The 24,422-nt window shown below is 38.2% G+C and overlaps 1 protein-coding gene and 1 long non-coding RNA gene across 7 annotated transcripts in view; one reads left to right on the top strand and one right to left on the bottom strand.

Moving 5' to 3' along the window:
* The window catches only part of LOC121493081, a 61,310-nt gene extending 49,002 nt beyond the window's left edge, over nt 1–12,308 (bottom strand). Inside the window, exon 1 of the long non-coding RNA XR_005988372.1 lies at nt 12,205–12,308. This is a non-coding gene — a long non-coding RNA (uncharacterized LOC121493081). The remainder of the gene's footprint in view (nt 1–12,204) is intronic.
* The window catches only part of NRXN3 (neurexin 3), a 1,543,117-nt gene that overhangs the window by 1,320,733 nt on the left and 197,962 nt on the right, over nt 1–24,422 (top strand). The gene's annotated exons all lie outside the window — the stretch shown is intronic.

Here is a 24,422-nt window from a genome sequence, read left to right as displayed (position 1 = left end):
TTGTATTTGTAGGTATTTCAAAATATTTGTGTCAATTGACTTATAACTTAAACTACTTCTAAAAGAGTAAATGTAGTCTTTCCCAGCAGACTCATGTCCTTTCTTATTAGGCATGATAGCTCTTGCCATGTCGCCTTCTCAGAGAGGCAGGGCAAAGACATGGTCATTTTTATACTATACATTTTATATGTTTTTATGTTTTTGCTCACTTATTTCTCAGAGCCTTTGTGGAGCTAAAGATAAATGCAGTACCCATTTATTCTTTATCCTTTGAGTTCTGGGCTGAAAGCTGCCAGTGCCTGAAAATGGTGTAACTTCTCCCACTGGAAAGAGCAATTTGCCAATGGGATGTGCTATAACCCCTTCTAGAGTGAGGTTTCTTAAAAAGGGTACATTTAGCTGTTGGTTTGTTGGATTGCTACCTGGAGAAAGATCAGACCACTTCACAAGGGAATGGCTCAACTTTTGGAAAATCAGATTTAGGATGCAGTTTCAGTGAAAAAGAACTATATTTTTCTTTTTTTTTTTTTTTGAAAAATTATAAGAAGAGCAAAACCAATTCAAACACTTAGGTTCTTTGTTCTTAATTACTAAAGAGATGGAAGTAAAATATTATAGAAAGTGCATATGGTACATATTAAGTGAGAAAGGCAAGATACAAATTGTTTATGAGCAACATGCTCCAAGTAGATAAAAAGCTACTCCAGGGATAGCTCCCTTCTGTACAATATACATTTTTTTTTCTTAATGACTAAAAAGTCCCAGGGAAAGGAGAACCACCCAAAATATGGCAAAATGATGGAAAAAGTAAGCACACTTTATACAACCATGTGAAGAAACTGCCAGTTCCTCCCCACCATACCCATTTTCTCTTTTTCTTTTAATAAATCCTCAGTATTATTTACAATGACACTGCACCCAGCTTTAAAACCAAACGAGAAAAGATTTCCCAACCTCCTTAGCAGCTAAGTGGGCAAGCAACTTAAAGTTTGACAAATGACATATCTGCACTAGCATTCGATGGTACAAACAATTCAACTGCTTAAAGGGATCTGCCTTTGGTGTAAGGGACACCACTTGCATTTCTTGCTCCCAGGATATGATGACTGGAACCTCAGAATTCAAGCTGGATCATAGAGTAATTTTAGGGTAGAAGTCCCATGCTGAGTAGAAGTGTCTGGGTCTTACTTGACTTTGTGGAAAATTCTGTATCAGTCTTAAACTACCTAATTCTGAATTCTTTTATATGAGAGAATAAATCTTTGTATTGTTTATACCACTATTTTTTGTATCACTTGTTCGCACTGAGCACAATTCCTAATTACTACATATATAAGCTTTGCTCAGGTTCTAATCAAGTGTCTTACCTCCAACAGGAAAGAGCTTAATTCTAAGCAGCTTCTGGACTCTATGAATGTTCCAGCCTTCAGAAAATCCATTCCCAGCTACTCAGACTGTCTTTGTTTAACCTTACTTAGCCAAACCACTCTCAGCTCTAAGCAGCAAATGACTAACTCACATTTTGCCTTAGCCGTGGGTTCTCTTGTTCCAAGTAATTGACAGAGATTATACAAGTTAGATGGGCATTACCCAAAGAAACCCCATGTTCCCAAATCCTAGAAGAGATTAACCAACTAACAGGTGACTGATTGACTAACTGATGCTCACGCATATTCACTTATTTCAACAACTGCATTGATTGCCTTTTGCCCACCAAAAGCTAGGTGAGTTCACAGCATATACAGATGAATCAGAAACAGTCCTAAGTCAAACTTTCATTACAGTCTAGCACAAATTCACTAAACCAAAGCTGAAATATGTGGGGGAGTACATTTTAGTTCACCTAGCAGTAGACTTAGTTGAATTAATTTTTTTCCACTATGCTGGCATTTTAAGTCTGTCTCCTAAATAGATAGATAGATAGATAGATAGATAGATAGATAGATGATAGACGATAGATAGATAGACTGAAAGACCCACGCTATATTTTCTGTTAGAAGAACTGTGCACAATTACCTGTTACCAAAGCTGTTGTTAAAAACTTTAGAAGATAGTAAGTCCTCCAAAAATACGAGACTTGAAATCTGATAGAGAACAGAGTAAGCAAGCAAGATGCCACCTCTGACAGTTCTGTTGAGACAGAACACATGTGTACATACATACGCTCACATGCAGAATGTTTGAAATAAGAATTTCCTTCAAGGAGAAGCACGAAGGGAACAGAAGGCCCAAGGTTTGTTACTGGCTTTAGAAGAGCTTACTATCACTTATTTATACATGTAAACAAACTCCAATTATTCTTTAGTTAAAGGAAGAGAGACACAAGAGAAGAAATGGTCATGGATGGGGTTCGTGATTTTTTCCCCATCTGAAGCATAGAAACTCATTTTCAGTATTGGATTTTGTCTGGATTGTTCTCCTATTCAGATGCTGGCTCTGCAGGAGTCATTATCAAACCTTTGGAAGTAACATTTTTTCTACCTCTGAATCTAGAGGCATTTTCTTCTCCTTGTTTTTCCCTCCCCTCCTATTACACTGATTGCATGCAAAATTAATTATCAGTCTTGTCACATCTTACACCACTAACAGTGGTCAGTATTGAATTATGGGGAACGCGAACACAATTTTCAGCAGCCTAATTGCTTCTCCTGTACCCAGCGAAACGTTACATTAAATACCCACAGCAAGCAGATTGTATTCGATTTCCATAACAAACTGGTGGGATTTCATTACCAGAATCCCTAGCATTTCCTCACATGACTCCTTCCAAACTGCTCTATCAGGCTAGTCTTGCACAAAGCAAATTCCTTTCCAAAACTGCAGCTGCCCATTGAGGTATTGATGTATCATGTATCAAGCAGTCTATGAGAGTGAAGTGGATGTGTTAAAACAAGACTAGTTCTTCCCTTTTGGAAGATGACTGACTGAATCCCACCGTGCTTCACTCCATTCTAAGCAATTAGGAGTACAGTGACAAAGGATCCCCAGGGCTGTCACAGTGTTGTACCTAAAGATTACAAGAGATTTGCCCATAGTGACAGATGCCTAATGCTTTCTATAGACATTGATTGAAAGTTTCTACCATCCCCTCTTCAAATAACTGGGAGATTAGATAGAAGGGAAGCCAAAATGTAAACAAATAATCCTAATGCACTTTTTAATGTATACTGATAGATGTATCCTCAGGATACTCTGGTAACTTAGAAGATACTGCAGTTGCATAAGAAGACTGAGACATTCACCAAAATCTTAAAAGAGAAATTATGTGACTGAATAGCAGCAATGCAAGAGAGACTTAAGATTTGCCTGGTGGAATTACACTCTAAATTCTGACATAGGATATATTCATTTGTATTTTCAAAAAGCTCTACAAGTGATTTGGATGTGTGCCTCAAAAAGGGATTATTGGCTTATAAATTCATGGGAGGCAAGGCCTACTTCTACCTGAAGTTGACCCTGGAAGTACTTCCAAAGTTAGCATCATGTGATCTGGGTTTTGAAGACTGGATAAAATTTGGATAAGCCATGAGAAAAACAGGAATATTTATGGTTCAAAATTAAATGATTTCAAGAAAAAAAAAAAGCAGAGAGAGTGATCAGAGAATGATGTATATAGCTAGAATGTAAGGGTTATAGGATGGGGGTTAGAGATAAAGCTTTAATAGAGCAAGCATTCAGAATTCCTAAAGAAGTTTGAGTTTAAAGACTTGAATGCAATAAAATGATTTGTTTGTTGGATTAAGGATTAATCTTTTTGGCAATGTGATACCATAAAGATTATTTGAGCAGAGAAGTGACTTCATGGGAAAGTAGTTAAGGATGTGTGCAAAAATAGATGATGAAAACAAAAGATAATTAGGGTACTAACTACTGTTTGGTGTTATAAGACTTGTACTAAGTTGATGGCATTAGAGTGCAAAAACGATTATAGCATTTTAAAAGAGTCTCCCCAAAAGGGTGGCTGACTGGACTTTGGAAGAAAGAAAGAATTCATTTCTGAATGAATGAAAAGTTAATGATGCCATTTCCAAAACTAGATCATTGATTTAGAGAGAACTGGCTTGGTGCAGAGATGAGAAAAATCCCTGTTTTTCTGATACTTAAAATAATAGAGAACAGTATAGCAGAGATACCTGAGAGGCAGTTGGTCATGTAGGACTGGAGTCTAAAACCATAAAAAAAGGTGAAAGAAGATATTTGGAGTGATTTTTCCATGGAGAAAATAGTTGAAGTCTTGAGAATGTATGGAATTTGAAGAGAGGGGTGTCTGGTGGCTCAGTCAGTTAAGCCTCCTACCTGGTTCAGCTCAGATCGTGATTTCAGGGTCCTGGGATTGAGCCGCATGTTGGGCTCAGTGGTCAACATGGAGTGCTCTTGTCCCTCTCTCTCTACTCCTCCCCCCAACTTACTTGCTCACGTGCACACTTTCTCTCTCTCAAATAAATAAAATCTTTAAAAAGAATGTATGGAATTTGAAGGAAATAGGATATTGGTAGATACAAGAATCAATTTAGGAAATAATAGGAGAAAGAGAAAGAACTGACTAAAGAAGGGAAAGGAGCAGAAAAGTAGAACCTGCAGTAAAGCAGGCATTTCAGGAGCCATGAAGTGAACAGTTGTATCAAAATCCTATAGAGAAACCAATAAAACAAGGAATGTCAAGACTGGGTTCCTCCACTGCATAATAAGAATAGTATAGTTCTGAGGATTCAATGAAATCAAGTATATTAAGCATTTAGCATGAGGCCAGACAGAAGAAAAACATTTGGCCAACAATATCTACTGTTGTAAATGTTATAATTGCTAATCATCTCCCAATTATAATGAGTGTTTTTCTAGTTACTCATTTGAAATATGATGTGACTCTCACTTTCGACGAGATCAGTGTCAACATGAAGAGAAAGATGTAAGCAGATAAATATCATTTTATGGTATTGGTTCTATGAGAAATATATATACTATAAATATAAATATAAATATAAATATAAATATAAATATAAATATACACACATACATACATACAGTAGAAGGAGTCTCTAAGAGGAAAAAGGGAATACCATGAGTCCTTTGTCAGATACAAATGATAAGATTAGCCTTATATATTAAATTTCACTCTTGGAAAATTTGCTGAGCTAGTTCATGGAGTCTTGAATCTGTGTAATTATTATGTTCCTTTGTTCAAACCTGGAGGGACAAACTCTTGGGAGAGAATAGCCAAGATTGAGGATCGTATCTTTGTCTTCTGTGCACAGACTTCTTGTTTACTTCCTCTACCATAAATAAATCAGGATGGCTTTGAACAATGGGCATTTTTTTGAGTCTGAACAATGGTTGATCTTTAGACCCAATTTACAAATTAGGAGAACAGATAAATGTTTTATAGTATGTCAGAAATAGGATTTGGCTGAATCCAACAGCTTTCCTAGCTACTCTTTACTCTTCAAGGAATGATCATTTTACCTTTGGCTGAATCAGATTTTTTTCAAACCATTCTACTCAAAAAATGTTACTCTTGGGATCCCTGGGTGGCGCAGTGGTTTGGCGCCTGCCTTTGGCCCAGGGTGCGATCCTGGAGACCCGGGATCGAATCCCACATCAGGCTCCTGGTGCATGGAGCCTGCTTCTCCCTCTGCCTGTGTCTCTGCCTCTCTCTCTCTCTCTATGACTATCATAAAAAAAAAAAAAATGTTACTCTGACCAACAGCATGGACATCACTTGGATATTTGTTTCAAATGCAAAATCTCAAGCCCTACTCCAGATCTACTGGATCAGAATATGCATTTTGGCAAGAACTTTAGGGAACTGTTTGTAGGCTGAGAGGAACTGGGCTAGAATACTACCTGAAGGCTGAGGAACTTGAGCACATTCCCCCTTCTTGCTCCCTCGTACTATTGGGTGATGTCAGAACATCATGAAGGGATCTTGGGTTATGGTTTAGCTCATAGTCCATGCAGTAGCGACCACAATTAGAACAAAGTACCATTGCTCTTCTTATCTGAGTTATGTGACAACGGTTAACACAAATGAATATTTCTGATTGCACAAGACTAGATGTTTATGCCCCCCACATTCATATGTTCAAATCTAACCCCAACATGATAGTATTAGGAAGTAGTGCTTTGGGAAGGTAATTCGGTCACGAGAGCAGAGGCCTCAAGAATGGGATTAGTGCTTGTATTAAAAAAGACACGAGGGAGCTCTCCTGCCCCCTCTGCCCTGTGAGATTACAGCAAAAGGATGATAATCTAGGAGGCAGGTTCTCACCAGACATGAGATCTGTCTGCACCTTTGATTGGAATTCCCAGCCTTCAGAACTGTGAAATGTAAAATTGCTATTGTTTATAAGCTACCCATCTATGATATATCTGTTATAGAAACTCTAACAGAAAAAGGCACTGACCCATTCATGTTAGGTGTAGAACTGATTATTCTGCCACTGGAAAGTGCTTCTAGACACATAAGCAAGTAAAACCTGGAGAGTCCTTCCAGAAATCAGAAATATTGGCAAAGAGCTTCATAGATGGTTTATATAACATTTGCTGTCACTTGCAAACTGCACAACTTTGGGCAATGTTTAGCCTCTCAAACCTTAAGGTTTCTCATCTACAGAAGGTGGATAGTTATTGTACTTATATCCTAGGATTGAGGGGAAATTAAGTGGGCTAGGATATATAAAGTAGTTATTATAGCATCTGAGACCTATTTAGGGCAACAAATACTTGCCTATTATTTAGTTTATTATTATTTCCTTATAATTATTATCTAACCTCTTACATAAGGATACTGAAATAATAGATTTGTTTTTTTTTTAAAGATTTTATTTATTCATGAGAGACACACACACACACACACACACACACACACACACACAGAGAGGCAGAGACACAGGCAGAGGGAGAAGCAGGCGCCATGCCGGGAACTGATGCGGGACTCGATCTCGGGACTCCAGGATCGTGCCCCAGGCCAAAGGCAGGCGCCAAACTGCTGAGCCACCCAGGTGTCCTTGAAATAATAGATTTCTAAATACTTTGAATGGAATTCAGTAATTTTAAGTTAAGTGATGCTGACAAATACCATGATGTTAGAAATCTAGGTGGCAATTAAGGATCTGTTTTCTTAGACTTTATTCTCTGGCCAGTAAAACTGTTTATTTCTTTGTCCCTGATACATTTGAGACAAAATTTTCCCCTCTTTGGCAAGGAAAATCTATCCATTCACCATCCCCACACTGTGCAAGTGCCTTTTACAGCCGCAGAAGCAGGTTTGATCAGACGAACACAGCCACATACGAACACATGTTTACCCTCCTTTGCCACAATTCATCTTACTTTACATTTCCTAGGAACCCATTTTAGGATGGAAATGCCTTTATTCCATTTATATTTACTCAATTATTTGGCTTATTTTCTGTTTTTACAACCTAATTAAACTCAGCACATCAACCTAGCGGAAGGCATGACAGCTGTAGAAACTTAGTTTATCAGCTTTGAGAGGAAAAGGACAAGCTGGCAGAGTGTCTTCCCATTTTGTGACTATATACAATTGAATATGAGCGTGAATGGTATTCTGTCCCTAATATTAAATTCTGCTACTAAGCCACCATCGTCAAAAATGTTATAAATGACTGTAACCTTTCATATTTTCCAGGAAGACACAGTGATTGCTCCTAATGGAATACCAATTCATTCTCTTATTTGGAATATTTAATTCTGAACTATTGACCTGTTACCCAGTAGCTGTCATTTCTGATGTCTTTTGACTGCCTTGATGAGACTGGAAGAAACTCTTAATTTGCTTAATCTAAAATATTATTTTTTTATGTTCTAGAAACCATGAAAGAAATCTGTAGGCCCTCAGTTCATACGATCTCTTAAATTGTAGAAGATTAGAGCCTTTTAATTTCATTGAATGGATTTTTTATTCTTCATCCACCAGTCTTGTAAGTCTATTCTCCATACTCTCGGAAGCATCTGACAGGAGATTCTCTCCCTCATCAACCAATGCCTTCACATAGATGCCTCACCTCCCATCATGACCGCTGTTCATTTATTAAAGATAAGGATTGCCTTTGGTGAACTCCATCCCCCACCAGTAGTGATTTCCTTCCTACCAGGTGCAAAACAGGTGATACTGCAGATGTTGATACTTTCCCCACCTGGCTGAGTCCCTGGTAATGATTAAAGGACTGTCAAAGACCCACATCATTGTTCCCTTACAGGGAACTTTGAAAATATGTTGTCAAAATTGTTTCTTCTAGGGCTTATATCAGTTCCATTTGTAAGTTATCAATGTGATACCTCTTCATAGGTTCATAGGAAAAAGTGACAGGAGAAAATGTTTTACTGCTGACTCATTGTATACCAGTTTGGAATTTCACTATATATTCCATTTCCAAGATAGGATAAAAATACATGGGATAAACTACTGAGTCAGGTAAGTCTTCACATCCTAAATAGCTTCTGTCTGAAGCCTCTCCAGATTCCGTTTGCCCTCTGGGTGGATGTGAATATACTTCTTTATTCTCAACTGTGCTGTTTATCTAGTTTTACAGGCACAGCACCTGTAAACAACACAGCTGTTTTACACTAGAGTGTAGTGCTTAATAACTCAGGCTTTGGAGTGACTGTCATGAATTCAAATTCCAGCTTTGCCATTTTCTAGCTCTGTAGACGTGCACAAGTAACTGAGCCTCTTTGACCCAGAGTTTATCTATAAAACACAAACGATAATCATGTCTCATCAGCTTATTGTGAGGATTAAATGAAATGTAATTAGCAAGTTCATAGAAAGTACCAAGTATAATACTAACCCTACACAGGTATGAAGTAGTTATTTTCCTTACTTATTAACCTACACGTCTGACTCAGTACATTGTAGACTTTGAGGACAAGACTAAGATTGTATTTCATTTTTGTGTCTCTGAAACATAGCATAGCACTCTGCATTTAGTAGTTTAATGAATAGTGAATGAATAAGTATATGAAGGAACAAATAATAATTTCCAGTCTATAATTCATCAAAGAAAGAATTTCAAGATAGATTTTTTTTTTCCCCTTTTAGGAAGCTTTTTTTTCCCTTTTTTTTTTTTTTTTGTCTTAGTGCTAACGCTGTGGGAGCCAAAGCTAGATCTGCAAGGCAGCTAGGGTGTGAACCCGCTGGCAGTGTCTCTAGAGACAAATATGGATCTCAGTCATGTTCCCTCATTTGTTGGTTTATGCCTTACCTTACTCGTCATTACTAGCCCATATGCTTTTCTAATGTTCATTGTAGTTTTAAGTTTTCTTTTTTTGTAAGAAAAGTAACAAAAATATGGCAAACCTCTATAAAATCCACATTTTCTCCCATCTTTAGCTCAGAATCTCCATTATTCCACATATAAACTGGCTGCATATGTTGCAGTGTGCAACAGATCTGAAATACGACATTTGCTCTTGTCAATCCATTACTTATTTGTGGCAGAAGTTATCCTACACCTGGTTTCATTTCTTTAAGCCTCACTGCCTGTTTGCGAACCAGCCCCTGTCCTCCAGGGTTTACACCTCCAAGCTTGCTCAGCACAATTACTCCTGATAATACCTTTTCCTTCTGTGGCTTCCAGATTATTTATATGCAGGAATATTTCTATACCAATCATGTTTAAAGATATTGTTTTACATTCTTAATAAATAATGAAAGGAAAGGGAACTGACACAAAGTGGTAGACAGGTAAGATTGCTGGATTGGAATGGTCAATGATCAGACCATCAAGGTTTTACAGGTAGCTTTCTGATCAAAGAGCCTAGGGAAAAAATAGGAAGCATGAAGAATGACAGCCTTGGCTGAATCCTATATCTATGTGGAAGATGAGATTATGACACATGATTTAGTTATAAAGCACCTTTTCTTTGGTAGCCATAAGCATGTAACTATATGAAGTAAATGTTTTAGTTTTCAAAATGGTAATTTATGAATTTTCATAGCCTGTTACTGAAGTGAGTTTCTGGCCAGTTGGATAGTGACAGAAATATAGATGTCACCCAAAGTTACAAAGTGGCTATAGCAGTTCTGGGAAGAGATTCTTTGAACCACCAGACTATGCCACCTCAGGAGTATTATCAATTACTAACCACCTGATAGCAGGGTGTGAGGTAGACATTCTGACTGTTCTGGACTGTTGATTTGCTTCTGGGTATGCTACTGCTCATCTTTTCTTCCCTTTGGTTTAATTGGGATGCTCAGCTGTAGAGCTCTACCCTGGTTCATTCCAGCCCCACAGCAGATAAAGAATAGGAATGGACATCTAAGGCATCTATCCCTGAATTCAGAACAGGTTGAAAAATGATAACTTAATTGCTTAATGCATTTATAGATTTGATTACCTGTCATTAAATAGTTAGCACAGCCTTTATTCATTAAGCCTTGTATCAATTCAATCAGAGAGAATGAATGAATATCAGCTAGAACTGGGTCATATGCTGATATTACCACACCCTGGCTTTGTGGATGTTGGGTATAGTTACTAACTTCATTGAACATCAGTTGCTTTATTTTTAAAGTTTGAATGATAGTAACTAACATCAGGTTGTTAGAGAATTAAATGAAGTATCCTATATAAGCTTCCAGAATCCCCAATCTGATATGTAGGAGGTGCTCAAGAGATGGTAGTTGAAAAGAATGTTTCTTACATTTTTTGATAGTGTATGGGGTAACCATTTCAATACAGGAAATGTTTGTCTTGTGGAATCTTAATAGTAGCATTTTAAAATTCCACCGTAGAATTTTAAAAATTTGAGGAGTTGGGTTTTGTTCTTACCATATTAGAAAAAAAAAAGATTAAAAAAGAAAAAAACAGTAGGCTGGTTTCCTTTTAATAGACATATTAATAGAAGGAAAAAGCAAGCACTGAGATTTCTTTGGAATGCAAAATAATAGGAAGTTCAAAAGCAAATGGGACGGCATGTTTTTCCTCCATAAGAAGATAGTATAGACGTTTCAAAAAGTGATCAGGAGTCTCACCTTTGGGGAGAATTAGAAGTAGTATCTTATTCTTACAAAAATCAATCAAGAATTGTGGGCTTTCTAAGATTCTCTTTTTGAATGCTGCATTTGTGTGACAGAGAGAATTTTGCCCCTCAAAGTCTGACTCTGAGGATTTTGTCTAGGTACAAGTGAAAAGCTGTGGTTTTCATTATAGAGTTGTTCTGATATTTTTGGAAGTATCCAGTTCCATTCTAATATATCAGTTCTGTGAATCTTAGAAGTATCTAGATCTCTAGATCTTATCTGTATTCAACCAGTTTCAAGATTCTTCTCAATAGATTTTGCTAGGGGTTTGGAGAATGAAGGCTTTCTTTGACTCGATCCAGGTCCTTTGCAGATACAGTTAGGTACTGGAAATGAGGAGAAGAATTACGTTCTACAGCCTTAAAGAAACTCCATAAGACCTTAGCAGAGCCAAGCTTTTTGCTGAGAGAATGCCAGCAGTAACAGAGCAGGTTCCTGTGATTCTGGGCACATAAGCAAGAGTAGTTAAAAAATCTGTAGTATTCTCCTGAAGAAGGAAGACTTCCCAGGAAAAAAAGCTGTAAGACACATCCTAAGAGACTTCAACAATCTAACTGGTGGAAGTTGTAGCATTTCCAAGAATCAATTAGGTACTGAATGATCTCTTCAAGGAAAGTGAGTTCCCCAATGGGGATATTGAAGAAAAAGGAAAGGCAAACACTTTAGGATTATGAAGGAATTCATCCATCAGATACATGTTAACTTGTTGATTACTAAGTTCTCTTAGAGATTCAGGGGCTGCTCAAATTTGATCCAGTTTTTAAAAACACATTTCCATTGGAAAGTTCTCTAATGTACCAATCCAGTTTTTCTTCTCTGGAGTTTCTGAGAAATGTTAGAAATCCAGAGCATGTAGAGATGTCGGGGCTAATTACTATATTACTCTCACAGAAATAGCCCCAGATTACTTTTTTTTAAAATGTATTGGGGAAAAAAAAATAAAAAATAAATAAATAAAATAAAATGTATTGGGGGCTTTCTTTATTTTAGCAACACTCTTATTTCTTCTACTTTGTTAGTGAAGAAGATTGAGAGAGAGAGAGAGATAGAGAGAGAGAGAGAGAGAGAGAGAAAGCAGGAGAGAAAGGGAGATCATATTCAGTTTCCTTAAGAAGGGAAGAAAAAACAATAAATTGAATTTAAAAAAATAAATATAGTACTGTGCCTGGGCTGTTATGGTCATTTATGATGCTCCTCTTCCCTTACCCGACCTTCTGCTGATTCTGAAGCATCTCCCTCAAGAATATCATCACACAACTGCTAGAAATCCTAATATGTCGAAATTTTACCACCCTTCCTCCCTAGTATTCCAGCTTGGAGAGTTTGCAGAGCTCTGGTTAATTAATGCTGAACCTTTTAGGGTATCTATGAATCTTGGCAGGGGTGGTAGGGGACTAGAATTTAATTAAAGGCACAAGCTATGTGGGAATGGTGGAGTCTCATATTCCAGGAGGGAAACTGGCATTGTATGGAGGATGCTGGTAGGAGGTAAGCAGGGTGGCAGTGTGCAAGAGCTGAAGGAAGATGATATCAAAAGGCCTAAATGAAGAAGAAGAAACAGAGATTGGCACCATCCAGCTGTTTTGTCAAAGGCTTGGTATAGAGAAGGTGTGTGTGTGTGTGTGTGTGTGTGTGTGTGTATAGCATGTGCACGCTGGCTTGAAGGTAGCAACCTTTTCCCCTGGTAGAAATTTGATGATGGCAGCAACAAAACCTAAACAGAGAATAATTAAAGAGCAAGGGGGTAGCTAATGAAATGAAAATAACTTTAAAAGGATGAAAAGAAATTGTTGTTAACACACCATGTGGTTAACCTCTGAACCTAGCTGCTGTGGAAACATAATAACACAGAGTCAGCTCCTGCAATGCAAATAAGCCCCTTCCTGGGCGGAAATGGGGCTCTTTGGAAAAAGATTAACTTTTCTGTCCATGAGGGCATGATTTAACTCGCTGGAAGGGTAATTTGACAAATGGCACCATTGTGGTGCAAGTGAATGCTGCTGGTTTCTATTAGAAGAGCATGTGCTACAAAACCAAGAAGAAAAACATTCTTGCAGTTTGCCCCCCCCCCCCCTTTTTGTATAAGGACAACTCTAAGCCTGCACATTTTTTGAGAACTCCGTAAGTAGAAAGAAAGCTGTAAGGGTTGGGAACACATGACTTGCACAGAGCTAAGTGAGCCTAGTTCAGAAAACATTTCTCTAAGGAGGACTGTGTGTCGGCTTCACCCACACTGGGTTTTTGGATCTTGACTGTTCTTATCATTTTGATCCACCTGGTTCAATTTAAGAGTTTTGGGGTTCCTGGATGGCTCAGTCAGGTAAGTATTTGACTCTTGATTTCGGGTCAGGTCACCATCTCAGTGTCTTGAGATGGATCCCCATGTCAGGCTCTGGGCTGGGCATGGAGTCTGCTTTCGTTCTCTCTCTCCCTCTCCTCCTTCTCCTTCTGCCCCTCCCCCATGCTCGCACGTGCTCTCTCTCTCTCTCTAAAAAAAAAAAAGTTTCTCCTATTTGAAAATTGGATTAGTTGGTATTATGATATTGATATTTGATGGCTATTTCCATACCAAATTACACTTAACATAGTGTATGGCTGATACTGATTCACTTCTCTTCACTGAGGAGCTGGTAAGCATCTTAGCCCAGACTGGGCTGAGTAAGTTTACAAAGCTCTTACTACGTTGGGACTCTTCTTCCCATCTTGCCTTATTTTATAGGTCATCTTCTGATTCTCATCTAAACCCCAGGCCATTTTGCAGGAAAATATTCCTTCCATAAATAAATTGAAGCCAGAATCTCCATCTCTCTGTTTGTAATTATTGCTCCGTGTTCAAGCTTTATGTTTAAAGTTCTTAATATTGACCTCTCTTGCTATCCTTAATATACCCTTGCATAGATGTGCTTAGATCTGGAGATGCTTCAATTTTGGTACTGCCCTGCACAATAACTCTGCTTGAGCTGTCTCCCTGCTGTAGATGGCAGAGATAGGAGAGGATTTTTATACCACCCTGGCCTTTGCCAAGGAAAGAAGAACTTTTGTATAATGTTCTAACTACCAGATGCCTGGAGTGTGTTGAAGTCATCCATTCACTCAGGCATTTATTTATTGAGTGCCTCCTTCGTTTCAGGAAGGGCTGTTAAGGGAACAAGTGAGGCAAGTTCCTTGTTTACCCTTATACCCTGTATCGTATGCTAATGAGAAGATGCAGGAGACATTCAAATAAGTAAATCACAAATCAATTGCCAATAGCAATGAATGCCAGCACACAAAGGAACTTAACAAGACCTGGAGGTACTTTGGGGATAGTATGATTGGAGAAGATCCCTGCAAGCGGGGAGATAACCTACCTGAAATCTGAGAGATGAGAAGGAGCCAGTGTTAACAGACCTGGAAGAAGGGAATTAAATACAGAGGGAGCAGAAGTTTCCAAAGATGGAAGCCAAAATGCCAGAGTGGCTGGAGGAGAGTGAGAGGGGGAACTCTAGGAGTGAAGCAGAGGCTGGCTCCTGAAGTATGTGCTTGTCCACTGACAATGATCATTGATATAGTCTCACCCACTTTTTACAAAATTCCACTTCATAATAAAAATGTAAAATTATATTTTTCTTTTTTTTCCTATTTTGGCCTAAGACCATTACTAACTAATAAAACAAAAATAAATTTATTAAGTCCATCACATATTCTAGTCACATTAAGTATTTTACATATATTCTTTCATTTAATCCTCACACGAGTGCTAAGAAATAGTGTTGGAACCAAGATTTAGAGAAATGAACCGATTTCCCAAGATTTAAGCATAGTTAGTGAGTTGCAAAACCTGGATCAATCCCCACTGGCTTGTTTCCAAAGGGAGAGATTTACTTCTAAACTGTGTAACTTTTCTAGCACCACCATTGTATTATTACTATGTGCCAGGCACTATGTTTTATACATATTACCTCAAAATGGAAATTAATCCTATGGAGTAGATATTATCCCTATTTGCAAGTAGAAAAGGTGAGAAATGGAACATTCAAAGGGTTTGTTTGAGGCCAAACATCAGTAATTGGCAGTGTTGGGATTCAGAGTGAGGTCCTTCTCAGTCTAATTGCTGTTCTGTTAAACATTCTTTTGAACAACAACCTGCCTCCTGATGTCATCAGTGCGTCAATCTGGAAACACAGGTCCAGGTTTCAGGGGGGCTAATTTGATAAGGATGGGTTATTGGGACAGAATTTAAAACTTGCATAGTTTTACCAGTATAATTTCATGCTCCCAGATGGGCAAAGTCTTACCCATTTCTCTTTTTCCCTATCAACTACAGAATTTTCTATGAGCTGTTTCTTAATCAGTCTGAATCCAATACAATCTCACCCTAGGTAAGCCCCATGACACTTGTAACTCTGCCTTGGTTCTGGTTATGTTTGTAAGTGCTTAATTCTTTCAGCTTAGATCCTATATGTATATTCACTCCCTGAGAAATAGGGCTGCATCTCCCTCATCGGTACCTCCTATGTAACATCTAGCTGCCTAATGTGTCACTAGAGTAGGTGCTCAGCAAATATTTATCCAAGTAGCTGATATTTTGGGAAGGGTGGGAAACACCCTGTCCCTGTTATTCTATTTCTTGGACTCAAGCATTTGAGAAGATTTGTTTGGAAAGCCACAAAGGAATATTTTTAATGAGACAGATAATGAGACTGTCTTCTGAGAGGGGAGAAAACATCAGTACAAGATGGATGGCCACAGAACTGTACTGTTTTCTGCCAGCTGATGTCTGTGCCTCTTATCCCTGTGGAAAGATAGAACCAAAAGTTTTCTCCCACTCTTGGGTGAATTAACTGTGTTTTTAACCTCTGTTAATTGAATTTTGGTCATGCCGCTCTAGGATTTACCTGGGCCAGATTGGGCCTCTCCAGGATGGGATGTGCCCCAGGAAGCTCTGCCATCTGAACCTCTCAGCACCTTGTACTCTATCCAGTGTCACCTGATGTATCATTTGGCCTCACAAACAAAACCAAATCAAATTAAAAAAAAAAAGATAAAGAAAAGAAAAAGATAAAAGATGAAAAAAGGCCTTAGGCTGCCCCTGCCACTTGTTGCTGTGACACAAGAGCACTAGTCCCTGGGGCATGTGCCCTTTATGAAGAATGATTTTTCTACAGAAACAGCTGTGTTTGGGGGAAGACACAAGGTAAAACATGTTCTACTTTAATCTAGAGAATAAACAGACAACAGGGTGGTTAGCCATAGCGATCTTACTGGCTAACTCACCATTACATATTGTATCATTTTATCTATCCCACATTGTCTATGACTGAGTAATAGGGAAAGACAGATGTTAGGATAAATTAGAGAGAGAACAGTTTATACCCATAACCTCTCCTGTTTTGCATTTGACAGGTTACATATTGAAAAAGCCTCTAGAGTTGGCTTAGATTCAAGTGAAAACAATAGCTTAAAATTCATTACTGCTTTTGATTTTGACCAAACCTTTTTGGTTTTTGATATTTTGTTGCATTTGGGGAAACATGCTTGATAGAAAAATAGGCCAGTTTTTGCAAAGCGAGTAATTTGAAATTCACAAAAATATTGTGAAGTTGATTGGATTGTGCCCATTTTACAAATAAAGGAATGGAGTCTCAAAGCATTTAGGGGAAATGTCCATGGCCACTTCACCAGTGAGCAGGGGTCTCTGCCCCCAAGACCCAGGCTCTTTCCTATTTCTTTACGATTTATACATATGTCAAACCCAGCCAATCCCAACAACACTGGTCTCATGTTAAACAATAAGAAAACATGTTTAAAAAGAAAACAAATAAGCAAAAGCACTAGCTGAATTAGAGGAACTTGATCCAGCTTTGATGGTGGGAATATCAAAGTTCAATGCTTGCCTGAATCGTCAGACATGAAAGGGAAGACAAATTGTCTCAGACGAAGTAATTTTCTAGGAACCAAGAGGTGGGATGGGATTCACCAACGGTATCAGTTTCCTTGGGATGACATAACAAACAATCACAAACCGAATGGCTTAAAACAACAGAAATATATTGTCTCATAGCTCTAGATGTTAGAAGTCCAAAATCAAGGAAGGGCCAGTTTTCTTCTGAAGGTTCCCAGTAGAATCCTTCCTTTCCTCTTCCTGACTTCTGGTGATGGTTGTCAGTCATTAGTGTTCCTTGACTTGAGACTACATCACTCCAATCTCTGTATGTCATCACATGGCACACTCTTTGTGTGTGTCTCTCTTTACTTGGCATTTCCCTCTTCTTTTTTTTTTTTTTCAAAGATTTTATTTATTTATTTGACAGAGAGAGTGAGAGAGTGGGGGAGCACAAGCAGAGGGAGAAACAGGTTTCCTACTAATCAGAGATCTGGATGTGGGACTCAATCCCAGGACCCTGAGATCATGACCTAAGCCAGAGGCAGATGCTTAACAGACTGATGCTAAAACAGATGCTAAATGCCCCATGGCATTTCCCTCTTTTTGTAAGGACACCAGTCATATTGGATCAGGGTGTACCCTAATGAACTCATCTTAATTTGATTACATCTCAAAGACCCTATTTGCATATAAGGTCATATTCACAGGTACTAGGGATGAAGATTTCAACATATCTTTTGAGGGGATACGATTCAACTCAGAACACCAAGTTGTAAATGTGCTTCAGAATTTCTGTGCACTGATGCCCACAATCACCAAATGTATCACTGCTAATATGCTGAGGTGTGGGAGGAAATCCAGTGATTTAATCTCTTTGACAGGCAGCCCTAGAATTCTCTTTTACTGTCACATCACACTTTGCTGTCATTGTCAATTCCCCATCAGTTGCAATAATTTTTGTGTCATGCAGAGTGTGTGTGTTGGCCTCTGATGAAGTGAAGCCTAAATCCTTGGGCCCCTAATCCAGGGCAGAAAGGCAGAGGCCCAAATGCCTTCTCTCAAATTATCTTTTGATTATATATCCAGAGAGCAGACATATTGTAGATATCATACTTGCTCTAGAAATCAAAGTGAATATTCCCTAAGAGAAATGTTAATTCTCTTCAGATATTACTAAGTGTAAAACACCAGGGAGCATTGCATCCACAATGTCCTTTGACCATCAGTGCAGAGGGAGATAGAAGAAGTCCATGGAGCAGATAGAGCAACACTCCAGGGACCTGGAATCCTCCACCAAAGAGACATAGATGGCAACTTTAGCAAAGGCATTTGAGGACCTCTGATTTGCCCTCCTAATTTCACTGCTCTGAAAGGATCATTGACTTGACTAAACTACTTATTGTCAGGTGGATGACTAGGAAACAGTGCATAAGTTAGACCATCTAGGCAGCTGATGCCCCTTTAAGTGATAAAGCAATGATTTTTTTGTTTTAATTCAGGCCATGGATGGTGTACAAGTCGTGTTAGTATAGGCATTAAGACTGTAGCCAGACAGCCTGGATTTTGATCTTGGTTCCTTCACTTAGAAACTGTGGGATTTGGGACAGGTTCTATGTGTAAAATGGCAGTACTAATTTGAGTACTATCTACCTCATAGAGTTGATGGGAGAGTCAAATTTAGATATGTTAAAAGCACTTAGAAAAAAAAAAAAAAGAAAAAAAGGAAAAAAAAAAAGAAAAAAAAAAGAAAAAAAAAAAGCACTTAGAATAATGCCTCATATACATCAAGTATTAAGGAAGGGTTGATACTGCGATTATTATTATTGTTATCCTCTACTTCATAATCAAAGTATCCTGAACATTGTACCTTCAGAGGTGGGAGCCCCACTTCTTTGTGAAGACACATTCATGTCCCCTAAGCCTTGTGTATTCAGGGAGAAAGGAGTGATAAGTAGAGTTAGGGCGTAGAGTGTGGGCACAGGTTGAGCGTACAGTCACCAAAGAGTGAAGCAGAAAGAGAATCTTATTGAAGACAACCCTTGCCATAGTGGAAGTCCTCCATGACTCCAGAGAAAAGGAGAGCAGTCCTGAGGTTAGCAGCAAACAAGTAGATCAAAAAATAAGACTTTAATTTATCAGCTCTTTCTGATCTCAGAGCTAAATTATGAGGGTGATTTTGTCGTAATGATAATGTTCTGAGGGACTAATGGGAATACAGGAAATTTACTTCTAGGCCATACACACACCATAACTCTGCGTGTGTTTTTCATTCTTATATATGTGTCAAGTGCCTTCTCTTATTCTATCAGTGTATTTGCCCCTGAATACGTGTCTCTCACCCTCCTCCTTTCTAGTCGGTGGCTTTTCACATGCCATAAGCCTGAAAAACAGATTTCCATGCTTGTTAGACTTTGTGTAAATCATTCCCTATGCTATGTTACTCTCCTTTTTGTTTACCTCAGTAAGTCATTAAATAGAGGAAAAATTTGAACAGGGTTTATGAAATTCAGATTCAAGTCTTAGTTCTTTTCCTAGTTGTTTCATGGTCTCATTCACATCCTTTGATACCTTCAGATAGAACAAAAACCCACTTTACAGAAGTAGAAAGTGATACTCATAAAAATACCTAGCTAGGAAAATGAATAGTAATTCAAAATCCTGGTCTATCCAATTCAATACCTGTGTTCTTTCTGCTTAATGGCACTCTTTTCAAGTCTTAAAAATGAAGATACAAATATTTGCAATATAGGGACATTTATTTATTTTTATTAATGAATCTTGGAATAAAAACACATTGGTATCCCACCTGTATTTTTCATGCCTCAGTCACCACCATCACCTAGGTTTTCTCCAGAGACCTCACCCATATTGATGACTCTTAAAATTACTGTTGTTCGAGGTGAGTGGGAAATGGACAAGAGGGGAGAGTTTGGTTTGGGGAACAGACTTTGAGCACTGAACAGCAGGCAGCATTGCTGTTGGCAGAGTAACAGAGAAGGCGCTGTGGCTTACCCATGCCATCGTGGCAAAAAATAGCATGGAACAGCTGGTGAGCTGTCAGAATGATCTTAAGGAGGAAATGTGAAATGTCTCTGCTTGGTGCATTAATCGAGAGTTATTTGGACAGAACTGAACTGCCAGGGGATGAACCAGCAAGGTGGTAACTCACCCTTCCCTGGCCTTTCATCTCTATAATGTGCTTCTGTGTCACCTCCTCCTTCACATACACATTCACTCATTTGCATACTCTCCCTTTATACCTCACCTGACCCACACCCTGAGATACATGTACACATTCCCAAAGAGATAACAGAAAGAAAAAAAAATACATTGCAATACTTACAGATATTTCATCTACACAAAATTCAAAGAGGCTTTGGGCTCATTAGCGATTATGACTTTCCTGGAAGTGAGACCTTTCTGTATAGTTGTGGTTAAGTTTTAATGTGGCTTTGATTATTCTATGGAGTGGCCTAAATATATACCTAAGTTTAAAATGTTTAACTGTCATTAAGACTTAGTCATGATTGGCGAATTCAGAGCAGGGATGAAAGAGAAAAATGCAGACAAAGAAACGACACGTAGATGGGAATGACAATCTTGACCAAGGTATGAACTTATTTCTACTGTAGGAGAAGAAACAAATTGAGGTCCAACTTCTTGCATCAAATTGCAGAGTGGCTTTCTGCTGGGAACTGTTTGGGTAACCTGAAGTAGCTGAAGTCATGAAATTTTTTTTTTTTACAGGTAGCTCGGAAAAAGCAGTTGTAGCAGAGAATCAGGTGTTGTGCTTTTGGGTATGACCTTGAATAGAGGCTGCTACCTTTTGGCTTCTATTTCAGATAATAAATCCTTTTCCCTCCCACTTCCTCTCAGGGAAAGATGAATGAATCATGTGCTCCAGAGACTTCCGAAGGAATGGTTTCAGGGTATAAAGCAGTTGGACATTTAGAGTGCCACAGTTATCTGTATAGGGACACTGTTGAGGTTATTCATTTTGTTTTCCCTATTTAGGAGCAATTCTTTGGAGTAGAAAACAAAGAACAATAATTTGTTCAATAGATGGAACAAGAAGAAATGGAGAATTTACATAAGCCAGGGAGTCCAAATTAATTTTAAAAAATAGTGAATTGATTTTTTTTCTTAGATTTTAAAGTAACCAATAAATATTTTCAGTTGTGGGATGGAATTCTTTGCTCTTAATATCATAGGAATTTCTTCAAGTTGTTATGGAGGATTGCTTTTATGTGGTTTTAAGTGAATGGGGATACTTGTATATTACGGTTTTCAGCAATTCTGTGATAGTGAACTTTGATGTTTTCTTTTGGATCAGGGCAAAGAACATGCATATCTGAGCTAATGGTTTTTCCTAAACTAGCAATAAGTAGTCTTCCCATTCCTAATGTCCATACCAACTTGACCATTACCAAGATATATGCAGTGAATCCCTGCAATGGGCAAACCACATGTTGCTCATCATCTTGGTGCCACTGCTCCTTTTGCTTAGGTTTAAAAAATGTCATCTTTCTTTTTTTTATATTGATTGTTAATAGGTCTTTGAAAAGTCCTAAACGTAGTACCCAAAGTATCTCCTTGTATTTTAACTTCTATAAAGAAGACAAATTTGGGCTCTGCTGGAAAGTTGGATTTCCTTGGGAAAAAAATAGTCTACCAAAGCTCAAGCTTGGCTTCAGTTTCAACATGGGAAGCTTCTCAGTGATTTATATTCTACTTGGTATGGCCCATACATCCTAAAGAGAAAGTACAAATTACATTATCATAATGTAGACAAAAACAGCAACAATTCTGACCACTGATTTACTAACAGTGAAATAGAGTAATAGTCTCAAATATAAAGAACTCTTCCAAGCTAATAACAATATCCAGAAGTCACTAATGTTGGCTTTAAGATAAGAGAAGTGGTTTTACTAGTAACTAAGAGAAGCTGATTTTCTGTCTATATATCATCAGTAGTTGTTTAGAAAGGATTGTAATACCAAAATTTTGCAAGTTTGCTTGTTTATTTATTTGAGAGAGATGTGGGATGGGAGTGGAGAGAGGGTGATAAAGATCCCAAACAGATTCCCTACTGAGTGGAGAGCCTGATAGGAGCTGGCCCCACAACCCCAAGATCACTACCTGAGCCAAAATCAAGAGTGGAATACCTAACCAACTGAGCCACCCAGCCACCTCAAAATTTTGTGGGTTTAAATTAGGTAGTAAAGAAGGAATATAACTTGGCATTTCTTCTTTAATATATATGGAGTAAAAAGCTGTACAGATGTTTCCTTGCATTTGGGTCTCAACTTCAGAGTCTTAGTACCAATCAGAAAAAGTGTTTGAATCATTTCCTAAAGCTCAGTGTATTAGTCAGTCATTGCTTAATAATGCTGTGTAACAAACTACATGAAAATCTAGTGGTTTACAATATTAAGTATTCACATGGTTGCAGGCCAGGATGTTGACTGAAGCTTGGCTTATCTCAGCCAGGCTCAGCATGATAGCTCTGCTCTGGGCTGCAGGTGAACTAGGATTGGCTCCATACTGGAAATAGGTTCAGTTCCACCCACTGTACATTTATTCTAGGATTCTGGCTGAAGGGTCAATGTCTACCTGGGGCAATTTTTTTTCATGGTACATTCTGGAGCACAAAAGGAAAGCTCAAACTACAGAAGCATGGTTACAACCTCTGCTTGCATCAATCCACCTTCATCTCATTGGCCAGATAGCATATTGATAAGCCACAGTCATGAGATGGGAAAGTAATTTTTCCTGTGGTGTGAAGATACTGTGAAGTTACACAGTATTCCAAGGAGTGAAGACATGGGAGGGACACGTGAGCAACGCTACTTACCTCCTTGGCTATAGTTGATAACAAAAGTCTAGACCCTTCCAGATGGTTAGGGTACTCTAAGTCTTCTAGTTTAACTTTCCTCCAAGTTCAGGAATTCTTTCCACAGCAGTCCTGACAGATGCATTTTCAGTGGCTGCTTTGAGTCCTAGTAGTTCTACTACTATTTTGCAAAGTGGCCTACTTCATTATAGGGACAGTCTAATAAAAAAAATCTTATTTTTATTCAAAACCTACCTCCCTATACATTCTCCCCACTCTTCAGAAGTCTACACTCAGGTACAAAGGTGAATATGTACTCCTTTCTTCCTGGAACATTTTTTTTTTTTTTGTGATGATTGTTAACACATTCCCCTCTTGAATGAAGTCTTCTCTTTTCTAGTTTCCATAATTATTCCTCAGATGACACAAATGTATTTCCCAAAATGTCACCATTCTTGGCATGCTACTATGGGCTCTCATTACAGCCTATTGATAACTACTAAGACAGGATATTTATTAGAGAGTAGGAAGCTCTGTACTTTGCCCAACCCCTGCAGAGCACAGTAAGACCATTCTTGTCTCCAGTAGCAACATTCTTCTATTTATTAAGACCCTTCATAAAAATTTTTATAAAGATTCTATCCCATTTCTAAATCTTACTGAGCTCTTGGTTATCTAATATTTCCAGCTCTTCTTTCTGAATTCCATTTTGATGGTGTGATCCCAATCGTATGCTTATGCAATTGTTTATTATATGTAAATAAACCTATTTTTTCCCTATTTTTATCTTAATTAACTTTCATTGAATTTTATTTTTTCCCATTTTACTGCATTTGCATTCTGACATTCAATACAGTCTTTTCATATTTAAGACAAGTGTGAACTTGTAACCATGGCTTTCCTTTCTTCATCCAGGTCCCTGATACAAATATTGACCAAGTAGTTGTTAAGGACTTAGGTCTGTGGCCAGCCTTACAAGATCTTGCCATCATTTTAGTGGGCCACATGAATCCTTATATGTGTAAGCATGCCCCATTTTACTCATGATCTCAGATATCACAGAAGACCTTTTTTGATGCTTTGTTTTGATTCTTATGCTCACCTCATTCTTCTGATCTTCCCATTTGGTAAATATATTCCTAAAAACGTGAAACCAGTTCGCTGTGACTATTCTTAGTGAAGCCATGCTAGATTAATTCATCTCCTCTTCAATTCTAAAGTCTAGAGGTCACAAAGTCAAATGCTCATAAAGGTCAAGAAGGTAGTAAATGTTTAGATCAGAAGCTGGGTGTGGGGATCCCTGGGTGGCGCAGCAGTTTAGCACCTGCCTTTGGCCCGTAATCCTGGAGACCCGGGATCGAATCCCACATTGGGCTTCCGGTGCATGGAGCCTGCTTCTCCCTCTGCCTGTGTCTCTGCCTCTCTCTCTCTCTCTCTCTCAATGTGTGACTATCATAAATAAATAAAAATTAAAAAAAAAAAAAGCTGGGTGTAAGTTTGTTGTGGTGGTGAACAACAATTTGCGTACTTTGCCTAGAAAACTCTTTGCTAGCTGAACAAAATCCCTCTGTTAGCTAATTTCACCTAGGATTTTATGCTTCCTCTTCTAAATAATTGTACTTGTCTCATATTTGTGAGAACTCATATCTTTTTTCTCCATTTTGAAAATGAGGACCATA

Source organism: Vulpes lagopus, chromosome 6, assembly GCF_018345385.1.
Source record: "Vulpes lagopus strain Blue_001 chromosome 6, ASM1834538v1, whole genome shotgun sequence".
Taxonomy (NCBI): domain Eukaryota; kingdom Metazoa; phylum Chordata; class Mammalia; order Carnivora; family Canidae; genus Vulpes; species Vulpes lagopus.
This window is presented reverse-complemented; position numbering and strand designations above follow the sequence as displayed.